The following is a 23,252-nucleotide window of genomic DNA, read 5'->3' on the forward strand; positions in this document are numbered from 1 at the left end:
CTATTACATCTCTCTTGTGACCCCAATACTTGAGAATTATTTTTGAACATTTCCAAAAGACTCTGAAATTCTTTGACATCACGGCCATCATGCTTATAAAGTGGACATATATATATATATATATATGCATATATATAACAACAATATAACAAATGATTAACATTATATATCAATTACACCATTATATATTAATTATATGCTAATTATAATAATATATTATTATAGATTTTATCATTATAAATATAATATTAAATACATAATTAAATACATTATTAATATAATTATGTTATAATTATATTATATAATTAGATTATAATGATATTCTTATGTTCTTCAAAAAAATTACCAGTGAGTTGCCTTTTTGAATGTTATCTAAATTCTAATAAAATCTCAACACATCAGTTCAATCAAGAAAAAGGTCGTTTGGAAAAGTAATGGTTTCTCCAGACTATACCCGTTCCCTCTGCACCACCAACTCTTGTAGATGCCTTCTCGTTCTGCTTCAGCCCAGAATCTTTTAATGGGAAGAAACAGAAACTCAACTCAGACTAATTGAAGCAGGGAAAGAAAGTGGGAAACACAAGGGCTAGACTATGACTCATCTGGATCCAGGCCCTGGAAAGGCTCTGTCTTCTCTGGGTTCTCTGGTCTTTGCTCGACTCCTTTCTACAGACTCATCCCATGATAAGAAAGATGATCCCTTGCAAGCCCGGGTCCCCATTCTTCCACTTTACCAACTGCAGAAAAAAAATACGGTGTGCCCTGCTTTCTGCGGCACAATGTCCTGTTGTTGTCCCCAAGTAGCTGGGTCTTGTGCCACCACGGTAGCAGGTGAATGGGTGAAATGGTGATTGGGGGAGAGGAGTCATGTTTTAATTAACTCATGGGATCTCTCTCTTTCTCTGTGTCTCTCTTTTTCTTTCTATCTTTCTATCCATACATCCATTCACTTACTTATCTAGAAATCAATATACCTTTGTCTGGAGTGATAGCATTTGGAATCATGTTCATTTGAACTGAACTGAAGGACTTAAGGAGAGAAAGGGAAAGAAATGAAAAGGGACAAAGGGCACAGGTGTGCCGTTACTCCATCTTCATTCTGCCAGGAGGGCATCATGCATCATAATTACTTGGAACATTCACCCTTAGAAATCCCAGGCCTGAATTTTGTTCTTCTTTCCAGTGACCTAAGACCACTGGGATTTAGATATAAATATCAAGAAGCACCAACCCCCACTCTGCTAAATTGTAAGATGCCTCCTACACCCCTTCTTTCCTTCTGTTCTCTCTCACCTCCCAGCTTCTTGGTTAACTTAGACACACAAACTCGTTCCTGCCAAATGATTCAGCCCAGGGAAGCTGAAGTCTATGGATAATGCAGAAATAAATTTATTTGTAGTTCTATATCTTATCTCAAAAACTCATCTAGATGCTACAATCTCATCTACAATATAATGTTTTGGTTTTAAGGTAAAAGAATGTATCTACCAGTCATTTAAGTAAACTAGTAGTAGAAGAATTCCGCCCACCATATTTCTCCTTCGCCCTGCGCCTCTTCTGCACCCTTCTCTGAATACCTTCATCCAACAGACAAGGCTCAGCTTCCTACCTCACACAGAAACCAAACGTGGGTAAGCCCATGGGGATATGCCTGCCAGTCAGAGATCAATCCTGTGTTCCAGTATCACATTCATACTAAAATTTCAGTTCCTGGGCGCCTGGGTGGCTGGTCGGTTAAGCGTCCAACTTCGGCTCAGGTCATGATCTCATGATCCATGAGTTCGAGCCCCGTGTCGGGCTCTGTGCTGACAGCTCAGAGCCTGGAGCCTGTTTCAGATTCTGTGTCTCCCTCTCTCTCTGTTCCTCCCCTATTCATGCTCTGTCTCTCTCTGTCTCAAAAAAAATAAATAAACGTTAAAAAAAATTAAAAAAATAAAATTTCAGTTCCCCTAAGTGTTTTGACAATTACTAGATATTTCCCAAAAGAGGAAAGAGCAATTAAAGTTTTTCAGAAAGCAGCTGCCATGAGATATTTAAAATTATTGCCATGTCCATGGTGATCTTATTATCTGTTATATATATATTTTTTTATCAAGGTGGCATTTTTGAGGTGAGAAAGCTGCTGTTTTATGATTTAAGGCAAGATATCGCTGTTAAATTCGCACACTGTACCTGGCAATATGACAGGGCCATCAGCCAGTTTGAGAACGTGAAGTTGTTCAGGGTGCGGGAATAAGGGCACGAGTACTCTCTTGTTCTGCTGACCCACTGCTCCTGCTCTACTCCCAGGGGATGTATTTGACCACTGTTCTCGGCTGCCCCTGGTTCTATCTGCAGGGAAGTTCCTCCTTGTACCTTATTCTTCTTGGATACAGTCTGATGTGGGTGTAAGAGACAATGTCTTCTTTGGGGGCCTTACAACCTTTGAAGTCTGATTCTTTTCTTGAGTGTCTCTCAAAGTCTCATCTTACTATCTAATTGCACCTTCTCACTTAGCAGGACCCCATTTTCCAGAATCTATTCTCTTTCAATTCTGCTTTCATGCTGGCCAGGTATCTTCTGATTTTTTTTTTTTTTTTTTTTTTTTGGCACTAACCTTTCCAAAGGCAGCCAATAATAGCCAATAGACACTAATTCTCTAATCCCATTATTCGATTTCTTTTAACATACAAGTTAAAGACACTTACTCTGTCTCCCAAGTTACTACAGGCAACAGTTTTTTCCAGCTGCTTCCACAGTATGAAATGGAGAGTTCGTTTCTTATATATCCTCATCTCTCATATTGGCCTTACTGTTGCCTAGCAATGAAGCCAATGCCATAGATTACTGTTTTACATTAAAGCAATATGATTCAAAATACCAATTTCTTTGTTAGCACACACTAAGCTATGTCTGAATAAGTGCACTCTTAAATAATAATAGTTTGAGGTAATGAAAGTTTATTTCTTATTCATACATAGTTGAAAATAGGTCAGGCAGCCCTTTTCCATCTGATAGTGGCCCCCTGTGGTCCTCTGTGGGCCCTGGTGGTCCCCTGACTTCCTAAGCTGCCACAGAAGAGTGGGAGGACTACATACGGTGATTTCAAAGGCCAAGCCTGAAAGGGGAGGTTACACCATTACCTACATTCCTCTGTCCAGAACCCAGTTAACAGGCCCCATCTAGTTGCAGGACAATCTAGGAAATGTAGCCTCTCTGTGTTATCTGAAAAAGGAAACGTTGTAGTAAACACATAACCGTTTCTCTGCTATAGGCAACTACAAGCTAGTAGTTAAGTGTCCAGGTTCTGATTTCACCATGCATAGGCCATGGGCCATTAACCAAGTTACTTAACCTCTGTGTGCTTCAGTTTCTTTCTCTGTAAAATGGGCTAATAAAAGGATTAGTACATGGTGGGCAGTGGGGGGGGGGGTCATAAGTTTATACAGTAAAGCCTTGGATTGCAAGTAACTTGTTCTGTGAGTGTTCTGCAAGATGAGCAAACATTTGAAATAAATTTTAACCTGATAAACGAGCAATGTCTTGCAATATGAGTAGTATGTGACACCGAACATCACATGATCACAACTGAGCCAATGGTTCTCTCTCTCTCTCTCTCTCTCCCTCTCACTGCAGGATTGTGGGTAATCTTCTCCCATGCTTGGATGCTAAGTGTCAGGCCACGGTGTTTGGCAGGAATCAGTGGTTTTTCAGAACATTGGAAGATGCCCACATCTGGCACTAGTGTATTTTTTGTCACTTCAAAGCACCCGTGGACAGTCCTTTCTTTGCTTGCTTTTCCATACAAGAGGAAGCTTAGGAATACTTTGCTTCATTCTAGTTCAGGCTGCCTGCAGATTGTAGATCCTTTCCTCTGCTGCCTTATCCCCAGTTACATTAAATATAGCATTTGACACAAGTTTATTAATACTGTACTGTAGTCAACTTCCGGCCAAGTGTATACAATGGCCCTCGCTCAGAAATAGATTCCATTGAGCCAACAGATAGCAGTGATTCTCATAGGGATAGTGAAAGTTGTCCTATACAATAACCCTCCTCTCTCTTGTTTCCCTCACACCAGCCATGGAGGTTTTCAAAGGTAAGTGCAGGTTGATGTGTTTATTTTTATTTTGTATTTTATTTATTATTTTGTATTAGATTACAGTATTGTAATCATTTTTATATCAATATTTTGGGGTTGTGGAACAAATATCTGAGTTCCCATTCTTTCTTATGGGTAAATTTGCTTTGATATACAAGTGCTTTGGATTATAAGCATGTTTCTGGAATGAATTATGCTCACAAACCAAGGTGTTTTTGTATATATAGGGTAATCCGAATAAGTCTGGTCCACAGGAAGTGTTATGTAAGGTTATATAAGTGTTGAATAACAAACCGTTAATATGTCAGTACAGAGCACACCAGGATAATTAGCAAGTGTGCCATTTTCTAGAAAGTTTAGTTGGTTAGGAAGTCAGACATTTAAACGTCCTAACCCATATGGCTTTAAGGCCAAAATAGTGCAAACCTTCATAACTCGTTTTGTCCTTTTACTTTAGCTCATTTCAGTTTTGCAGGATTTATTTCAGATTATGTGTTAAACCAGTGGGATGAGACATTAGTGAAAGTTCTTCAGATGTGTTCTCAGTCGAGGAGTTCTTCCTCAAGACACATAAGGAGTCGTCTGATTGACGACTGCCAAATTTACCAAGAAGTGAGTCTGCACGAGAAGATAATTGTCGTTCATTCATAAAATAACTGATTCATGTATCAAAACTTAATAAGCACTTAGCATGTGCCAGACACTGAGCTAACCAAAAAAAGCTACACATAATGGATTCTCCCTGTGACAGTAGAAGGAGATGGTATGTCTGTGGAGTAGCATTTCTTATTATCTACATTTTTACAAAGAAGGAGGCGCCTGGGTGGCTCAGTCAGTTAGCATCTAACTTCCGGCTCAGGTCATGAGGTCACAGTCCGTGAGTTGGAGCTTCGCGTCAGGCTCTCTGCTGTCAGCACAGAGCCTTCTTCAGATCCTCACCACCACCACCCCTCCCCCCGCTTGTGCTTTCTGTCACTCTCAAAAGTAAACAAATAAACTTAAAAAAGAAGGAGGAGGAGGAGAAGGGGGGGAGGGGGGGAGGAGGAGGAGGAGGAGGAGGAGGAGAAGAAGAAGAAGAAGAAGAAGAAGGAAGAAGAAGAAGAAGAAGAAGAAGAAGAAGAAAAGAAGAAGAAGGGGGAGGAGGAGGATGTGGAGAGGTACCTGGGTGGCTCAGTTGGTTGAGTGTCAGACTCTTGATTTTGGCTCAGGTTGTGATCCCAGGGTCGTGGGACTGAGCCCCCCTTTGGGCTTCATGCTGAGTGTGGAGCCTGCTTAAGTCTCTCTCTCTCTCTCTCTCTCTCTCTCTCCCGTCCCCTCCTCACACACACTCTCTCTCTAAATTTAAAAAGAAGAATGCAGAGTTTGAAAAGATACCACTGATGCCTGCTTTCTCCACTTACTATAGGAGAAGAGTTAAAATTTGCATCCAGGTTGTCTCATGTCAGTAGCTCCCTTCGTTTCACCCCTCCAGCATGTCAGCCAGAATGCTGGCAGGAAATGGCTGGTGCACTCAAAACGGGTAAGTCAAGGTGAGTTCTCAAAAGGGACTACAAATAAAAATGTGGGCAAAGTATGGGGAGACACCAGGGGTAATGTCATACAGTAGGGCTGGTAAAATCTAACTAAAGTTCCTACCTGTAGGTTTGAAAGGAAGAGAGAAGGGATGGTTGCCAGAAGCCAGAGAGAGAAGGCTCCCTGTCAGAAAATGAGAATTTCGGTCCAAGAGTGTAAGCAACCTAATGTGATCCCACAGGGAAGGAACCGAGGCAAGAAATACTCAATACTTCCTTCTCTTTGATTTCCTGCCAGGGACCCTCACTGACCAAAACAAGCAGAAGTCAGAGATCAGGGGAGCCCGTTGCTGAACGAGTCCATGCGAGTCAGCCTTCCAAAGAACCGAAGAAGAGAGGGAAAAGAAAGAAGAGTGAATTTGTGGGGGGCATCAGATGATATCACAGGTGAAAAATGGAGGAAAATGAATCTGAGGTAGAAAACAAGGTGGCCACCACAGCCACTCTAAAATTGGTTCACACACCTAATTGCACAGCATTTAAAAAATTATATTAGCCAAGATTTTACAATGGATTTAACCTAATTTTCATATAAACAACTCTCGTTTACTGTAAATATTACCTCAGCTTATTAATACTTAATTATTTTATTATAGTAATAAACGACCTGGCCAAACCAGGTTTGGGAACAAACACATCACCCATTTCACTCTCAACAGGCATGCATATCAGCGGGCAATAGCTGAAGCAGCAGACGTAACACAGGTGCCTGGTCTCTGTAGGAATTCAATGGCCAGAGGAACGGGTCATTATGGTTTACCAAGTGAGGAAGTACATCAGTAAAACCAGCACATCAGATTTAAAGAAAAGAGAGCCTCTAGTGAAGTTCTATGCTGAGCATCTGACTGTTTTGCTTGGAACCTTAAATGGAGAAATATGTGTCTGCCTAGAATATTCTAGAAGTCATTTTTCCTCATCTTTTCTTCCTTGCAGTATCAAAACTCTTGCGTTTCTTATTGAAGCTGTTGTTGGTAGTTAACATCTGTGCGGGCCTCATGTCTGAAAATCTCCTGGATCAGCATCTCCACTGCATGCCTGGTCCGTTTTAAGCGACCAGTTTGGCAGGCAACATAAATGATGAATGAATCCTGTGTGGTGAACTAGCAGCTTGTTTGGTGTGTCTGGCCGAGGTGCTTTAAAACTCATTACTTGTACCTACTGAAGCCTTTCTAATGGATTTAAAATAGATTTCACCACTGTTAACATGATTCTGCTCTTATATGATCTTCTCATGTTCCTGGTTTACATGTTGTTACTTGTCATTGTTAGGCACTATCCACAGACTTACATTTTTTAAAAAGTCAACCTGCATTCCAGGTGACAATTTATTATGTTCCATTTAGAAAAGAAAAACATTTACTACAAAGCTGCAGGTCTAATCAATGGACATTTGACCCCAAGACAGCATTTTTTAAATGTAGAATTTGTGTGTTTAATATTACAAATAAAACCAGGTGTCTACTAAAGTAGAGTGCTGGAATGTTCTCTGTATTAGACAGTGGTGAAATTTGCTTAATACTTCTACGTGGTTGTGATCCAGCTACCAAATGTTAATTGGCCTCTTTCTTGCCATGGATGAGGACAAGGGCTAAAATGACCAATTAGATACATTTCTTTCTCCAACTATTATGGTTGGTTCAGAAATAGGCATGTGATGGGGCCCTTGCGTAGCCCAGTTGGTTAAGTGTCCAACTTTGGCTCAGGTCATGATCTCATTGTTCGAGGGTTTGAGCCCTGTGTCTGGCTCTGTGCTTATAGCTCTGAGCCTGGAGCTTGCTTCTGATTCTGTGTCTCCCTCTGTCTGCCCTTCCCTGCTCAAGCTCTGTCTCTCTTTCTCTCAAAAATAGATAAACATGAAAAGAAAAAAAAAAAAAAAAAAGAAGTAGGCATGTGACTCCAGCACAAGTCCAGTCACTTTTTTTCAAGGTTTAATATATTTGTATGATGGTAGAGTTTGTGCGTCTGTCTTCCTCTGGGAGTATAAACAATAAAGGTTATGGAAACAAGAGCTATCACAAAAATCTTCCTTTGCATGAAGAGAGCCATCTGCACTAGGAAATAATGGGAATAACTCATAAAGATAATCACCTAGTTGGCACATGAAGAAAAAATATTACCCATTTTTTCCCTGGTGGATAGCGTAAAATCTATAATCTTCTGCATTCCTATATGACTTATTTACGCAAATTCACACTTCAGTCTTTGAGACTTCAGATGCCTCTTAGCTAAGAAAGGGCAAGGAACTCTGATGGGCATACCACCAACCATTGCCCTTAGTAGGGGAAGGAAATTGGGGTTAACAGAAGAAGAAGAAATGGATGTAGACGACCAGGGGGAAAAAGTAGAAGAAAGGGAAAAAAGAAAATGGAAACAACATAAGCAATAAGTCACCGAATCTGGATTGAAAACCAAATTGTAATCAGATTTGGTGGTTGTATAAGGAATTAAAATAATCGAAGACAGACATTAGATAATATTTTTTGAAAGATTTATAAGGTCTTGTGCTTTTAAATTTCAGGATTCTGGAAGGGCTGGTGGTGTCAACAGCCAAGAAATGTTAGAGTCATTCAGAGAAATTGGATACATTAACAAAAAAGCCAAGTAAATGGAATTGCACACCACAAATGGAAGATCATATGATTGAGTCATATTCTTGACTTTGGAGTAACTTTGAAAATACAATATTTCTGGTAAAAACTTCTAAGAACTTTGTCACTGACAAGGCATGGCAAACTTAAAGTGATACCCCATTGCACAGCAGAGGCAAACCTGGTGTTTATTGATGCTTAGAATACTGCATTACTTTAAAGGAAATCTCATTACTGAGGGGAGGAAAATTAATTGGAGAAGATCCATAAAGAAAGAAAGAAGTGCATAGCATGAGAGCCCAGGAAAAGTAAGTGAGTGTTTTGTTTACACAGATATTTGGGATTAAAGTATTTCACAGAAGGGTGTCTACATTGTTGGAACTTTCCCTGTGGGGTGATCAAACTCTTAAACAATGTTAACTATTTTAGAAGACAACTTTACACACCGAATCATTATAACTTCATTTCTTCTTCAAAGGGCCACATGAAATGTAGAAACATTTTTGATAGCTGAAGTGATTATGATGAATATAAATTATGGTATTGTATTATAAAATAAAAATACCTTGAGGACTTCTAAAGTATTTGGAGTTTTTCACTAATCCTGATGTCTGTGCATGCAGAATTTTTGTGTCTGGATATCATTATTATTATTATTATTATGGCTATCATCATCATCATCATCATCATCATAAACATTAGCCTTCTTTATGTTAAATTACCAGTTATCCTTTCCTATTATGGGTTTAATGACTTTAGGTTCTCACTGGCTGGTCAGTACGTTTGGGTGCCCTTACTTTCTTTTTTTTTTTTTTTAATGTTTATTTATTTATTTTGAAATAGAGAGAGAGAGTGAGCAAGCAGAGGGGAGGGGCAGAGACAGAGAGAGAGAGAGAGGAGAGAGAGACAGGGAGAGAGAAGAGAGAATCCCCAGCAGGCTCCACGCTGCCAGCCAAGACCCTGACACGGGGCTCCATCTCAGGAAACATGAGATCATGACCTGAGCTGGAACCAAGAGTTGGATGCTTAACCGACTGAGCCACCCAGGTGCCTGGTGCCCTTATTTTCTAAGGAAGAGGAAGTGTATGTAAGCTGGAGTTAATGACTGACAGCTTAAAGGCACCCTGTTGTAAAGCTCCTTAGCCTTCTAAGTTGTGCTATTTGCCAGCCATTTTAGGTTCGCAGTAAACCTAACTCTCTCTCTGTCTCTCTCTCTTGCTCATTTGTTTGCTCATTCTCATTTCTGTGCATCTCACTGTGCCCCTCATATAAAGGCAGTCTCATGCATGATGTGGAAATAAATTCACGTGTGTGCATCCTGTGTGCGTACTGCATATATGCACACACACAGTGTAAGGCATGAAGCATATGTTACAAGGAAGGGAAGGATTATGGTATTATGATTTCATAATAGACAATTATATTTATATACTTGAAGATATAGTAAAGTGAGTGAGATTAAGAAAGAAACCAAGACAAAGACTTTGATAGAGAAATATTAGACTGATGGCAGGATTACAATTCAAATTCTGAAATTGCAACTATAAAAGAATTGCAACGTAAAAATGGAAAATTATTTGAAGAAATGTTTGGTCCATACTATTTTCAGTGGCAGTCTACATTACATTAAACTACACGAATTACATGGTTTCAGCCATAAAAATTCAGTGCCTTTGAGCAAACAAATGACTAACATAATTTATATTTAGAGAATAATCTTTAGAAAATAAATGTAAACCGCTTGAAGCCAGGGACCAATCTTGTTCATCTCACTTCCCATCCACACCTAGCCTAGCACTGCATACAGCAGGTGCTTAGAAAGGGTTTTTGAAAGAATGACTGTCAACTCCGCATAAACTCAAAACACATGGCTGGCTGGCTGGCTGGCTGGCTATGTCGATGAACACATGCATGCATATATAGATAAATGTATTGGGAAAAAATCTTTCATTAGTTATTTGATTAATTATAAATAAAACCACTTCATTCCTTGCAAAGATATTTATGTATTGTCTTTAAGTTAAATGGATCAATGAAACTTCCTGCCTTAAAGAGGACTGTGGTTCCTTTGAATGATACAACATACACGACGACATCTAAGGCTTGTTTGTTTCTACAATATTCAGCAGCATAGCTTTTTTAAATGTCAAGTAAAACTGAAGTTTATAAAATTTTGCAATGTGATTTCTCACATTTATTACCTACTTTTATTCAAAATAGTTGATGTAGTTTGTAGACTTTAAGGTACACAATTTTATCTCTATTTTGTTTTGAAAGCGCTACCTTAGAAAAAGAGATCAAATATGAATTGCCAAGGGTTACAAAGTTAGTATGTGGAAATATAAAATTAAAGAATGTTATTTGGGGTGCCTGGGTGGCTCAGTTGGTTGAGCTTCCGACTTCAGCTTAGGTCATGATCTCACGGTTCTTGGGTTTAAGCCCCACGTCAGGCTCTGTGTTGACAGCTCAGAGCCCGGAGCCTGCTTCAGATTCTGTGTCTCCCTCTCTCTCTGCCCCTCCACCTGCTCATGCTCTGTCTCTCTCTGTCTCTCAAAAATAAATAAAAAAGCAAAACAAAAAACCCACTATGAATCTATTCATGGATATAGAAAGTCATGATGTACTGCTGTGAGAAAAAAGCTAGCAGCAAAATAGTATGCACTGAAAAAAAAATAATGTATTTTTAATTATTATTTAATTAATTTAATTAGATAATTAATTAAATTAATTATTTAATTATGTAATAATTAAACTTCTATTCTACTTATTGAATTCACTTATTCATTCATTAAATGCACTGATCTCTCCAGAGTATGATTTAGTGCCTAAATTTCTTTCATTTACTTTGTATATTCTAATTTTATGAGTAACCTGGTTCAAAACTTTTGTTATTTCATTCTAAGCTTTTAAATGTCTGATTACCAAGGTAAGTCCACTGCTCAAAGGTTTTGTTTTTAAAATAATATAGGCAAGAAGTGCAGAAGTTTCCTTGTTTAGGATATATAGTCTGAGAAACTATTATCAAAATGAATTAAATAACTCGGTTAATGCACTGCCTGGAAACCAATAAATCAATGGATGACAGCCACACCTTCCCATAGTACCATTTATCTCCCCAAACATAACATTAATCAAACTTGTAATCTCTTGTTTAATATTTATATTCATGATTGGACTCTAAACCCCACAAGAACAGGGATATATTAATACCACCTGCCACTCGGTACCCATTACCACACAAAAGTGCCTGACACATAATATTCAGCCCAATAAATATCAGTTAAATGGAACAAAACTGAACAGGTGAAGCAGTATGGAAGTCATTTCAATCATTGTTGAAAATATGAGAAATTCCTACTGCCAAGAAAATTCAAACTACATCAAAGAAAATGAACTGAAGTCCTTAATGTATTTTATGTGTTATGTATGTATATATACAAATGTTGCTGTCTAAATGTGTGTGCATGTGTCCATTTTGATGCCATCTCTAGATTGCCACAGAGTTTGAATGAGTTGAGGATATAATAATAATAGTAATAGTAGCAGCAATAAATAATATATATAAACATTTATAGAGTCCTTACTATGTGCCAGGAATATGCGCTTTACATGAATTAATTCTCACAACTGCACTACTAGGTCATTGCAGTTTTATTCCTATTTTACAGAGAAAGAAACAGCCTAATTCTATAGGTAGTAGAAAATAAATGGAAAACAATGTCACCTTCACTGTTTGGCAAACTTCTTATATGACTACAGAAAAAGAAAAGGAAGGAAAGAAGGAAAGAAAAAGGAAAGAAAGAGAAGGAGACATTCCTAGTCAGAACTTGTGAAGTACACATAGGTACAGACCACTCAGTTAGAAGTCAGGTTATGCCTTCTGTTGCAGAAAGAAAAGAGAATTGGGGTGTGTTTTTGTAGTATGTACACTTCAGTGCATTCCATTAATCAACGGATTCTTTTTAACCTCTGCCTTGCTTTTTGTACTGTAGACAGTGGACAGAAATGACTGAGTAGACAGAAAATAGCAAATTGCAATAAGTTATTCCAAGATTTCAGATATGCTAAACTACAGAATCAAGCTAAGTTTATGAAGAACAGGTGAGGGGCTCCTGGGTGGCTCAGTCGGTTCAATGTGCGACTCTTGGTTTCAGCTTAGGTCATGATTTCACAGGTTCGTGGGTTCAGGCCCCGCATTGGGCTCCATGCTGACAGTATGGAGCCTGCTTGGGATTCTCTCTCCCCGTCTATCTGCCCCCCTACCCCCGATTGCTTTCTCTCTCCCTCTCTCTCTCTCAAAATAAATAAATAAAAATAAAAACAGAATGAAACCACCAATAAAAAATGGACAAAACATTTTTTTAATGAATAACAGGTAAAAACATAGAATTTATTGATCTCTTGGAATGAGCCAGTCACCATGTAAAGCGCTTTTTATTGATCATTTCATTTAAGGCTCCTTACTGCACTTTGATATAAGCATTATTATTTGCTCACTGTAGATGAGGAAGTCAAAGTTAATTACCTAGCCCACGTCGCACATAGTAAGTGGCAAATTCTAGCACCCACACTGCTTACTGCTCTCTGTCCTCTTTGGAAGCCAAGTTGCATTTGATAAGGGCACGCTGGCACGTGGCCCAAACACAATAGCTATAAAAGTTGAGGTGGGAGCAGAAAAATAAGGCAGTAAGTTACTGACATGGGTCAGGCTCAAGCTAATAAAGAACAGACCCAACTGTGGTTCTGTGTGACAACAGGAGAAAAAGCAAGAGGCAGACACAAGAGCTATCTAGAAGATTCAATGGCCAGAACTTAGCGCCCATGAGATGCACAGTGAAGGTAAAGGGGAAAACCAGGGGAATCCTTTGGTTCCTGGCTAAGTGAGGAGCAAGTGTGTGTCCTAAAGATGCATAAAGAGTTAGGCAAGTGGTTTGTTAATTATTTCCAGTAGGAAAGTGTTGAATTTGAGGTAATTGCCATTCTGCTGGAGATACCCAGAAGGTAGATAAATATGTAGGAGTGAAACTCAGGAGAGAGATTAGCCCTATAGAAAAAGACATTGGAAGTTGTTAGCTTGGCGGTGAGGCAGTTATTAAACATAATTAAGTTCACTCAAAAATGCATATAGAGTGGATAAAAAGATAGGGAACCAATGACAGGAACCCTGGAACTACCCAACATTTAAAGAGCTCCGCCATGCTTCTCAGGATCAAGTCTTGATTTCTTCAAGACATTCTTTGTTGTTTGGTTTTAATTTTTTTTTAAGTTTTATTTATTTATTTTGAGAAGGATTGAGAGTGTGAGCAGGGGAGGGGAGGAGAGAGAGGAGAGAGAATATCCCAAGCAGGCTCCGCACTGTCAGTGTAGAGCCCAACATGGGGCTCCATATCACAACTATGAGATCATGAGCTGAGCCAAAACCAAGAGTCGTATGCTTAATGGACTGAGCCACCCAGGCATCGCAATTTGGTTTTAATTTTTAAACAGTGTGGTTATACTGAAAAATTATGTTTGGCTTCCAATAAATATTACTTGTATAAAATAATATAATAAATAAAATAAAAATAATAAAATAAGTAATATATAATTTAAAATAAAGATAAATATAAAACAACCAAATATAATGAAATAAGCATTATATGTGATATATTATAAATATATACATATAAGTAAATAAATATAATAAATATTAATAACTAACATCTAAGTTAAATAAATAAATATAAAATAGGATATGAAAAGTTACAAATACTTTTGTCATAGACCTGACATGTATGTGATGGCATGCATTTATTAAGTGACTTCCTTACAAAATATAGATTGCAGGCAACATCGACAATGTAAAGAAGCAAAAGTACCAATGATTTTACCAACTGGAGATAACCCTTATTCATGGATCTATTTGCCTCTAGTAATTTGTGGAAAACATAAAACATACTTTTCATGAAAATGAAATTAGAATAATGCTATGTATTTAGTTCGCTATTATTTTTATTTGCTTATTATAAAGCTAAAATTAGTATACACTACAATTCACACCTTTTAGAAATAAAATGCGGTTCAATAAGTTTTGGCAAATGTGGGTACCCATATACCCAACAGCCTCATCGAGGTATGGAACAGTCCCTTTACCCCAGAAACTTTCCTTAGGATCCTTTGCAATCAATACCTCCAACTGCGGAAAACCCTGTTCTGATTTCTACGGCCCCGGGTTAATTTTGCCTGTTCTGGAAAACTTCTTATAAATGGAAGCATGCAGAATTCCTAGGAATTCCTGCTTTTCTGTCCTGCTTCTTTGGATCAGTGGAACGTTTGGGAGACGCATCCATGTGGTCATGTGTATCAGTAGGGTAAATGGCTACATCACAATTCGTTCAGCCATTTACCTACTGACAGATATTTTGGGTGTTTTTAGTTTGGGGCTATTTTGGGAAAACCATCTTAGGTCATGCATTTGCAAATTTCTTAGACATATGTTTTCACTAATTCTGGCTTTCAGAACTGTCAGATAACATATTTAAGTTTATTCCATGCCACTGAATTTCTTAGGGAGGCAATAGGAAACTAGTACATTTTCCTTTTATTCTTTTCGGAATTTGTTTAATCTAATAGTTTATGGGTAGACACAACCCATCCAAATCTCTCTGAACTTGGGGTGCCTGGGTGGCTCAGTCGGTTAAGCGGCCGACTTCAGCTCAGGTCATGATCTCGCGGTCCGTGAGTTCAAGCCCCGCGTCGGGCTTTGTGCTGACAGCTCAGAGCCTGGAGCCTGTTTCAGATTCTGTGTCTCCCTCTCTCTGACCCTCCCCCGTTCATGCTCTGTCTCTCTCTGTCTCAAAAATAAATAAACATTAAAAAAAAAATTTCAAATCTCTCTGAACTCATTCCAAATTGCTGTAGCAATTCACAGGAATTTAACTACAATCTCCAAAGACAAGATACCTAAGTCAGACATCTCTTTAAATGCAGAGTTCTTAAATAAAAGGGGCAAAAAGATGTGTATCTGCATGTACATTGGCAGGCAGTCACAAAAACTACTATGAAGTATATTTTTGCTTTAAAACGAACACCTATTATTGATACAAACATTTCCAGGATTTTGAGAATATCTGCCATTATGAAACTTGTCCAATTTTGTGAAAATTAAGATATAATCGACATGGTGAGAAAATTGTCTTGTTATTCCACTGCTCTTGAGACGTTTAAGCCCGTGACAGAAGCCTCCCCTTTTGCTGGCACTACCCACCCCTACCGCCTATTCCCTTGGCATCCCCCACACCCAGTCCTCGTTCAGTAACTTTAACCTATCCCTGTTTATAAATGACAGGAAAGGGAAACCCACTAACGTTTCTGCCTTGCTCCTTTTCCCATTTACAATGAAACTTTACCCGTGTTCACAGATGCACTTAGCATCTCCATTGAATCAATTGCTTGGCTGGAAAAGAGGATGTGGGTGGCAAAAGGGAGTTTCTGATCTTTGGTCTCAAATGACAACATAAGCAGTGAGGTACGTGGCCTTGATCCAACACTGCTTTATATATATTTTATGTATTTTTACTTCCTCGTGTTAAGAAACAGGTAATGCTTTACCAAGAATGTAGACTAACTGGTTTGCTGGGTTTATTTTTTTAAAAATTAAATAAAAGGAACAGAAAGAGAATGTTTCCTTTAACTTTAGTTTCTTTAAAATCCACCAATCAAATGCTTCAGTTAAACATTGAAAAATACAGCTATTTCATTAAAGAGCAAAAAAAGGGACAAATTTGGCTTAATATTTGGCTTTGTTGCAGCGATATAACAAACTCTAGTTCTGATGAAGAGAATGCTTTTATTACCAAGCTGCATTCTGGCTCATAAAACTTTTTGCATCAGTCTGGAAACTGAAAGTTTCTCACACATTTCTCTCCCCCCACCAAGGTAAATTTCATAAAGCATGGATTATAGTAATTTTCCCTTTTTAATATAAATCTGAGAGTTTGGGGCCTTGGGGAAGGAAAGGAAACTCTTACACTGTGGTATCTCTCTCCCTCTTAATTTTCTTGACAAATCAACATCCTGTTAAATCAAATACGTATCAAGTGCCTATGGCAGGCATTATTGAGATGCCAAGCATAGAAAGAGGGTAAGAACGGGGCCCCTGGGTGGCTCAGTTGGTTAAGTATCCGACTCTCAATTTCAGCTTTAGTCATGATCTCATGGTTTGTGGGATGGAGCCCCACATCAGACTCTGCCCTGAGCATGGAACATGCTTAATATTCTCTCACTCTCTCCCTCTGCCCCTCTCTCCAGCTCATATACTCTCTCTCTCTCAAATAAAAAAAATAAATAAAATAGGGTAAGACCCAACCCCTATGTTGAAACATGCAAATAAAATTTTGTATATTTTTAAAGATCTATCTTTTTATTTTAATTTTTTTAAACATTTATCCATTGTCTGAGAGACAGAGTGTGAACAGGGGAGGGGCAGAGAGAGGGGGAGACACAGAATTCGAAGCAGGCTCCAGGCTCTGAACTGGCAGCACAGAGTCCGACGCTGGGCCCGAACTCACGGGCCATGAGATCATGACCTGGGCTGAAGTCAGATGCTTAACCGACTGAGCCACCCAGGCACCACCTAAAGATCTATTTTTTTTTTTTTTTTTAATCTCAAAATCAACAGATTCAATTTTTAGTGATTTGGGGGGAGGGTCTCACAAACTAAAAAAAATACACATATGTGAAAATAACACTCATCCTCACCCAACTCAAGGGCCATAATTAACCAGACTCTTTAGAGTGTGAACAACTTGTTCAGGTTGCTCAAGAAAGTCCCAATTTAAAAACAGTCTCTGTGCTGAAACTCCCTCAGTCCTGAGTGGGCTAGGGCACAGGGCCACCCTGCTCACACATGACCAGATTCAAGTTAGTTTAATTTAAAAAGCGCTCAATGGTTTTGCTCAGCTGTGTCTAGTGCTCTGCTACGAATAGTATATAAACTTTCGCTCCAACCAAGCATTTGATTGTTTGTCAACGTAACACACGTAATGAACAGAATGTTTTAATTTTATTTATCTCTTTATTTGAAAAAGCAGTAATACTTTTCAAATGATAACAAGGTGCCTGATACTTTTCAAATGATAACAATGCCTTATACTTTTCAAATGATAACAAGGTGCAAGCCTTCAAATCATATGGGTCTCAGTTAAACAAGAAATGTCAGCTGAATGCAAGCAATTTATAATTGCTGAGGGAACAGTAACTTACAATCACCTCCCTCTGGGGCCTTGTATCTATATTTTTAAGTGACAGTGTGAATGAACATCTGTTTTTATAGCGATGTAGATTAAATGTTCCAGGATCTGAAGGAAAGGTATTATACCATTTGCTTTTTCAAGAATGCTGCTGTTAAGGTAATTTGGAGCATAAAACAAACACATTAACTCAATCCAAGAATGTATATTGTCCTTTCATGTAACTACAATAAAAATTGGTGAGCTATCATTGGCTTTCAAAACTGCACAGTTTTACTGACTGATTTTATTGACTGAAGGAAGCGAGGTCTCCATTTCAATGTGGCCACTCGGGATTTAATGTTATTTTTTTTTCTATTTGTGCGGTGTTTAAAATTATGGTTTTCAAAAGTTAACAAATTCTGACATCATTTAGCACACTGAATTTAATCGTGATAAAATTACATTTTGCCAAAATAGAATCCCCAAATATCTGAATAGTTACTTGTAATTATCTGAGGTTCACAAGGAAGAATTGCTAAGGAAATACTCCAAGCAACAGTTCCATTCACTAAAGATAGTAAGGTTATTATTAATAACAATGAATGACACTGATTTGTTCCCATGCTGGGATAAAGTTTCTGTCCTCGATTTTCTCCTAGATGGCTCACATTTAGTATTTCTTGGAAAGAACTGCTGATTTGATCTGGCCATTTCCTCCCTGGTCCTATTCTCTCCTCAGCCCTTGTAAATGGCATGGCCACCCACCCAGTGAATTAGCCAGAAGCCCAGGTCCCCATCCTGATTCCCACTTTCTCCTCTCTATTTCCTTGCACCAATTGCCATCCAGTCCTCTTTATTCTGTCACAAGTGCATCTGGAATCCCTGTCTTTCTCTCCCTCTCCACTCCTGCCACCTTAGACCGGCCGCCATTGCTTCTTTCACGGATCAGCACAACGGTCTCCTGACTGTGCCCTCTCCACTCTTACCCACTCTAAGTCCATATAACATTAAAGGTGTGCTTAAAACATACACCGGGTCACTTAACTTATCTCTCTCAAAGCTATGCTCTGGTTTCCTGTCACTCTTGGGAAAAAATCCTAATTTCTAACCTTACCTGGAATGATCAGGCTCTGGCTCTGACTTCAGGCTCATTTTCTCCTGCTCCTTGACACAGAGCTGGCTTTATCTCCACCGATTGTCTTAGTCCGTTCACGCTGCTATAACAAAAACACCATGAACTGTGTAACGTATAAACAACACAAATTTATTTCTTATAGTTCAGAAGGCTGGAAAGTCCAAGATCAAGGTCCCGTGTCTGGTGAGGGCCCACTTCCTGGTTCATAGGCAGTGTCTCATGTGACAGAAGGGTCAAGGGAGCTCTTTAATAAAGGCACAATCCGGGGCGCCTGGGTGGCGCAGTCGGTTAAGCGTCCGACTTCAGCCAGGTCACGATCTCGCGGTCTGTGAGTTCGAGCCCCGCGTCAGGCTCTGGGCTGATGGCTCGGAGCCTGGAGCCTGTTTCAGATTCTGTGTCTCCCTCTCTCTCTGCCCGTCCCCCGTTCATGCTCTGTCTGTCTCTCTCTGTCCCAAAAATAAATAAAAAAAAAAATAAAAAAATAAAAAAAAAACGTTGAAAAAAAAAAATAAAGGCACAATCCTATAGATGAGAGTTTCATCTTCATATACCTATTCATCTCCCAAAGACTCTGCTTCCTAATACCATCACATTGTGACTTAGATTTTAACAAATGAATTGGGGGTGTGGGCACAAACATTCAATCTAGAGCAGATTCCACAAAGAAGCCAAAGCTTTTTAGAGTCTTGACACAAATATTCCTTCCCCCACCCACATTATCCCCTCTTTTTGCATTGTTAAAATGTCACCTCCTCAGAGATGCCTTCCCTGACCACCCAGAATGAGATAGTTACTTTCCTTCCAGCATTTATTATGACTTGTGATTGTTTCCTTATTGGTCTCTACACCGTGTTTGGTGCCTTCCCACCACAAACACGTAAGTTTTATGAAGCTTGGGGCTGGGGTGTCTTGTCCACTTTTGAAAAAAAAATTTTTTAACATTTATTTATTTTTGAGACAGAGAGAGACAGAGCATGAACGGAGGAGGGGCAGAGAGAGAGGGAGACACAGAATCGGAAACAGGCTCCAGGCTCTGAGCCATCAGCCCAGAGCCTGACGCGGGGCTCGAACTCACGGACCACGAGATCGTGACCTGAGCTGAAGTCGGACGCTCAACCGACTGAGCCACCCAGGCGCCCCGACCACTTTTGATTTTTAGCACCTGGAGCAATGTCTACAACAAACTGAGTGTTAAATTCGTGCCTGTTACAGAGTAGGTACTTAGAGACTTTTTGTTAACGAAGGTTAAACACTTTATGTCTTATAGCATTTCATCCTTAGAGACAGATGTGATTAATGGCACCATTTTACAGATGAGAAAACAAACGTATTCTGGCTATGTAAATTCCCTATGTGGTCCCACAGGTAGAAAATGGCGACTTCAGAAACATATCGCTCTGCTCGGTTGCCCATGTTATTACTAGCCATGGGACTCTACAAGATCTAAGGGGATAAGTCACAAACAGGAGCCCTTAAAGGCCCATCTGCCTGATTAGGAATTATAAAATTGTGATTTCTCTAATTTTACCATTCTTTCTGCATTTCTCAGTTGGAATTCATCTATACAGGGGGCTTTATGCTGCATGTTTTTCATAAACGTCTTATTGTGAGTGATTGAAATTACTAAACAATGTGGATTCCAAAACTCAGGTAGGAATTTTGAATAGACTTAACAAAAACTATTCTGAGAGTAACAGGCAGGGGAAATGGGTGCTTCTTCCTGTTTTCCTTCCCTGCCATTACTGGTTAGGACTCCTTCTCTTGTCTAGGCAATAGAGCAATTATTACCTTCCCACAAACTCTGTAATGAGAGATCATGCATTTTCTATTAGCACAAATTATAGTTATCAGAAATCTCCTGGCAGAGATATTATACTGAACTATCATGAGTTTTTTCATTTAAGTCTTGGGAGTGGTGGGTTTAAGGCGATTTTAGCAATCATTGGTAGACTCACCATAAATTAAAACTTCCCCAAATACCAACAACAATCCACATACCCTCACAATCTTCTGCTTTCTATTTCATAGCCTTTCTGGATGGCCTCAAAAGAGAAATTAGGGGGAAAATTATAGAGAAAGAAAAAAGAGAAAAGGTTTATTTTCCCCCTAGATCCTAATATTATATCCATAAATTAACCAGAAAAAGAAACAGCAAACGCAATGAACATAAATACAGCTGCATCAGAGATCTAGATGAGCCAATAGACCTCTCTGCCGTGAATCGGGGAGAGCCAGTGAAAACCAGCGATCACTTAAGATTCGCATTTCTCACAAGTATCTGGAACTCTACCTTCCCAAAGAAGGATTACTGCTCCTCCTCTGCTTCTCATGGGCATTCATGAGAATATGTCTTTGTTCTTGACCCCTACTTTCCCTTTATCACTTGCCAAACCAGACATCCAGTCCTGCCAGTTGTACCTCTAAAATGCCCCCTGGGTCCCTCATCCCCTCCATCTCTGGTGGCATTATCCTAGTACATGTCTCCACCGTCTTCTGTCTGGAATAGTAGAATAAACACATAATAGCTTCCTGTTGGTCTCCTGCATCCAATACTGCCTCACTCATGCCAGCACTGATCCATTTTCTTTATAGGAGCCAGTAGGTTCTCTTGAAAACCATAACTGTGACTCATAAAGCTCCTCTGCGAAGGCCCTGTAATAATTCCCTATTGTGTTTAGAAGAAAGTCTAAGATTCTTCATAATTCTTTTAAGACCTTGCAAGGATCGGCCCAAACCTCTTGCTCCTCTTAGGTGATCATCTTGTTTTCAGCCCCAGTAAGCATGCCCAAGAGCCTTGAACGCATGATGCTCTTTTCCTTGAGTCACACGGGCACTTGCTCCTGCCTGCAGGTCTCTTGCTCTTTTCCGTGCCAGCACACTCTTCCTGCTCCAGATTGATGATCTCTTCCTCGGGGAAGTTTCCTTCAGCATCACCGCTCCCTCAGAACAAGCATTATGTACCTCTCTATCCTATCCTGACACACAATCAGGGCTCCACAATACATGTTCCCTGACTTTTAACTTCTCTCCCAGGTCACAAGGGCCTGAAAGCTTCTACAACTTAGTGTGAATCAGGAGCAAAGGGGGAATATCCACCCTAGCCTTTGCCCACAGTCAGTCTTACTCAGAGGAGATCTGGTAGGTGAAAATGGAAAACTCCCTACCACCCAGGTGTCAAGAAAGGCTCTGGGAATTGGCTACATGACCAATTGCTGTCTACGTTCTGTTTCTTCTACTGAGACATGGTAGCTAGGCAACTTCAATAACATTTGGAATCTAACCCACAAAAATCTCATTCCAAGTCAGGATGAAGGGCCAAAACTGGTTGGCTTCCCTTGAGAGCACTCTCCCTAAGGCCATGAATATGGGCCAAGTGTCTGGGAAGAGATTTGTATAAATACCTATGCTGCAAGCACGTCTGTCTAGGTATAATGTTTTATTGACTTAATTATGTGACATGGTCAGAGTGTCTGATACAATATGTGGAAGGCCTGGGTTCTCCTACTGTAAGATGAAGCCCGTATGTAAATAATTACCCTGTTAATGTGGCATTTATTTGAAAAACTGGCTGCAGATTGCAACACTGTAAATTAAGCAAAACGTGCAGTCATTTCAAGAGGGCTTTTCCAAGCATGAAATCCTTGCTGTAAGATTTGTGCTGTAAATAACACATATAAATGGAGTACTAAATCGAACGTCTTTTGCATACATATTTGAAGGAAAAGGGCTCAGCAGATAACCTTACCAGATAATGATTTTAAGACGGAAGCAACCATGGAAACAATAGGATTCTTCAGACAAACTTTCACCTTTTCACAGATTCAAATTAGCTGAAGACTGAACATGCCCACTAAGGGGCTCTCTGAATGTCACCAACATTAATATGATAGAGTTGTTACAGATTTTAAAGCAGAATAACAGCTACTTAATTCTCTGTCCCCTCAAAATTCTCTAGTGTGAAGTGATTAAGTTCTTCCTTTTATTTTTTAAAATATGTAAATGTGTATGTAAAACCATAATGAGAACATGTTAAGGCTAGTAATATTTATTCCCTCATACAAACAGAGTTTTATTACATAACTAAAACTTCCCATTTGAGGAGGGAAAGTGATGTGGTGGAATTAGTTGACTAGAGAAGGTTAATTTTTTTCTAATTATTTATTAAACAACCTAGCTAATCACAGTTTCTCTATTTCTCAAGTTTTTGCTTGCCTATAATCATAAGCACATTCTAACTTTCCCTAATACTTTTGATGAATCCCTAAAGGTGTCTTATTTCTAACATGGTTGTAATATTTTGTCCTTCTACAAACCTATCCGCCAATTAAAACAAAGCAATCTCATTATCCTATGTTATTGTCCTAGCCTCTAATGAGTATTTAGCTGGGGATTTGTTCAATAAAGCAAACACATTGCCATACAAATGATGACTATGTATTTCTCACACTCACAAAAATATATGTTCATGGTGAATATATAAACTTCTAAAAATGTAATAAAGCTTCTAAAAATGCAATAAAATTCAAATATTTAAATATGGATTCAATTTTTAAAAAATGATTCTCCGACTTATTCATGCAAAATTAACCACCAAAGTTTTACTCCACTTTAGTATATACTTCAGCTGGTTTTAGAATAAACATGTTTCGCTAAATCAGTTTAACA

The 23,252-nt window shown here is 39.0% G+C and overlaps 1 long non-coding RNA gene across 2 annotated transcripts; it reads right to left on the bottom strand.

The window, feature by feature from the left end:
• Nucleotides 1–4,191: 4,191 nt before the first annotated feature.
• LOC122234968 lies at nucleotides 4,192–21,794 on the bottom strand. Of its 2 annotated transcripts, none has more exons than XR_006212981.1 (3): nucleotides 21,323–21,794; nucleotides 18,567–18,669; nucleotides 4,192–4,699 (listed from the first exon to the last, which is right to left on the bottom strand). It is a non-coding gene; the product is annotated as an uncharacterized LOC122234968 (long non-coding RNA). The 2 variants fall into 2 exon arrangements; XR_006212980.1 differs by having other exon boundaries at nucleotides 21,006–21,794.
• Nucleotides 21,795–23,252: the final 1,458 nt, after the last annotated feature.

This window comes from Panthera tigris, chromosome F2 (assembly GCF_018350195.1).
Source record: "Panthera tigris isolate Pti1 chromosome F2, P.tigris_Pti1_mat1.1, whole genome shotgun sequence".
Taxonomy (NCBI): Eukaryota; Metazoa; Chordata; class Mammalia; order Carnivora; family Felidae; genus Panthera; species Panthera tigris.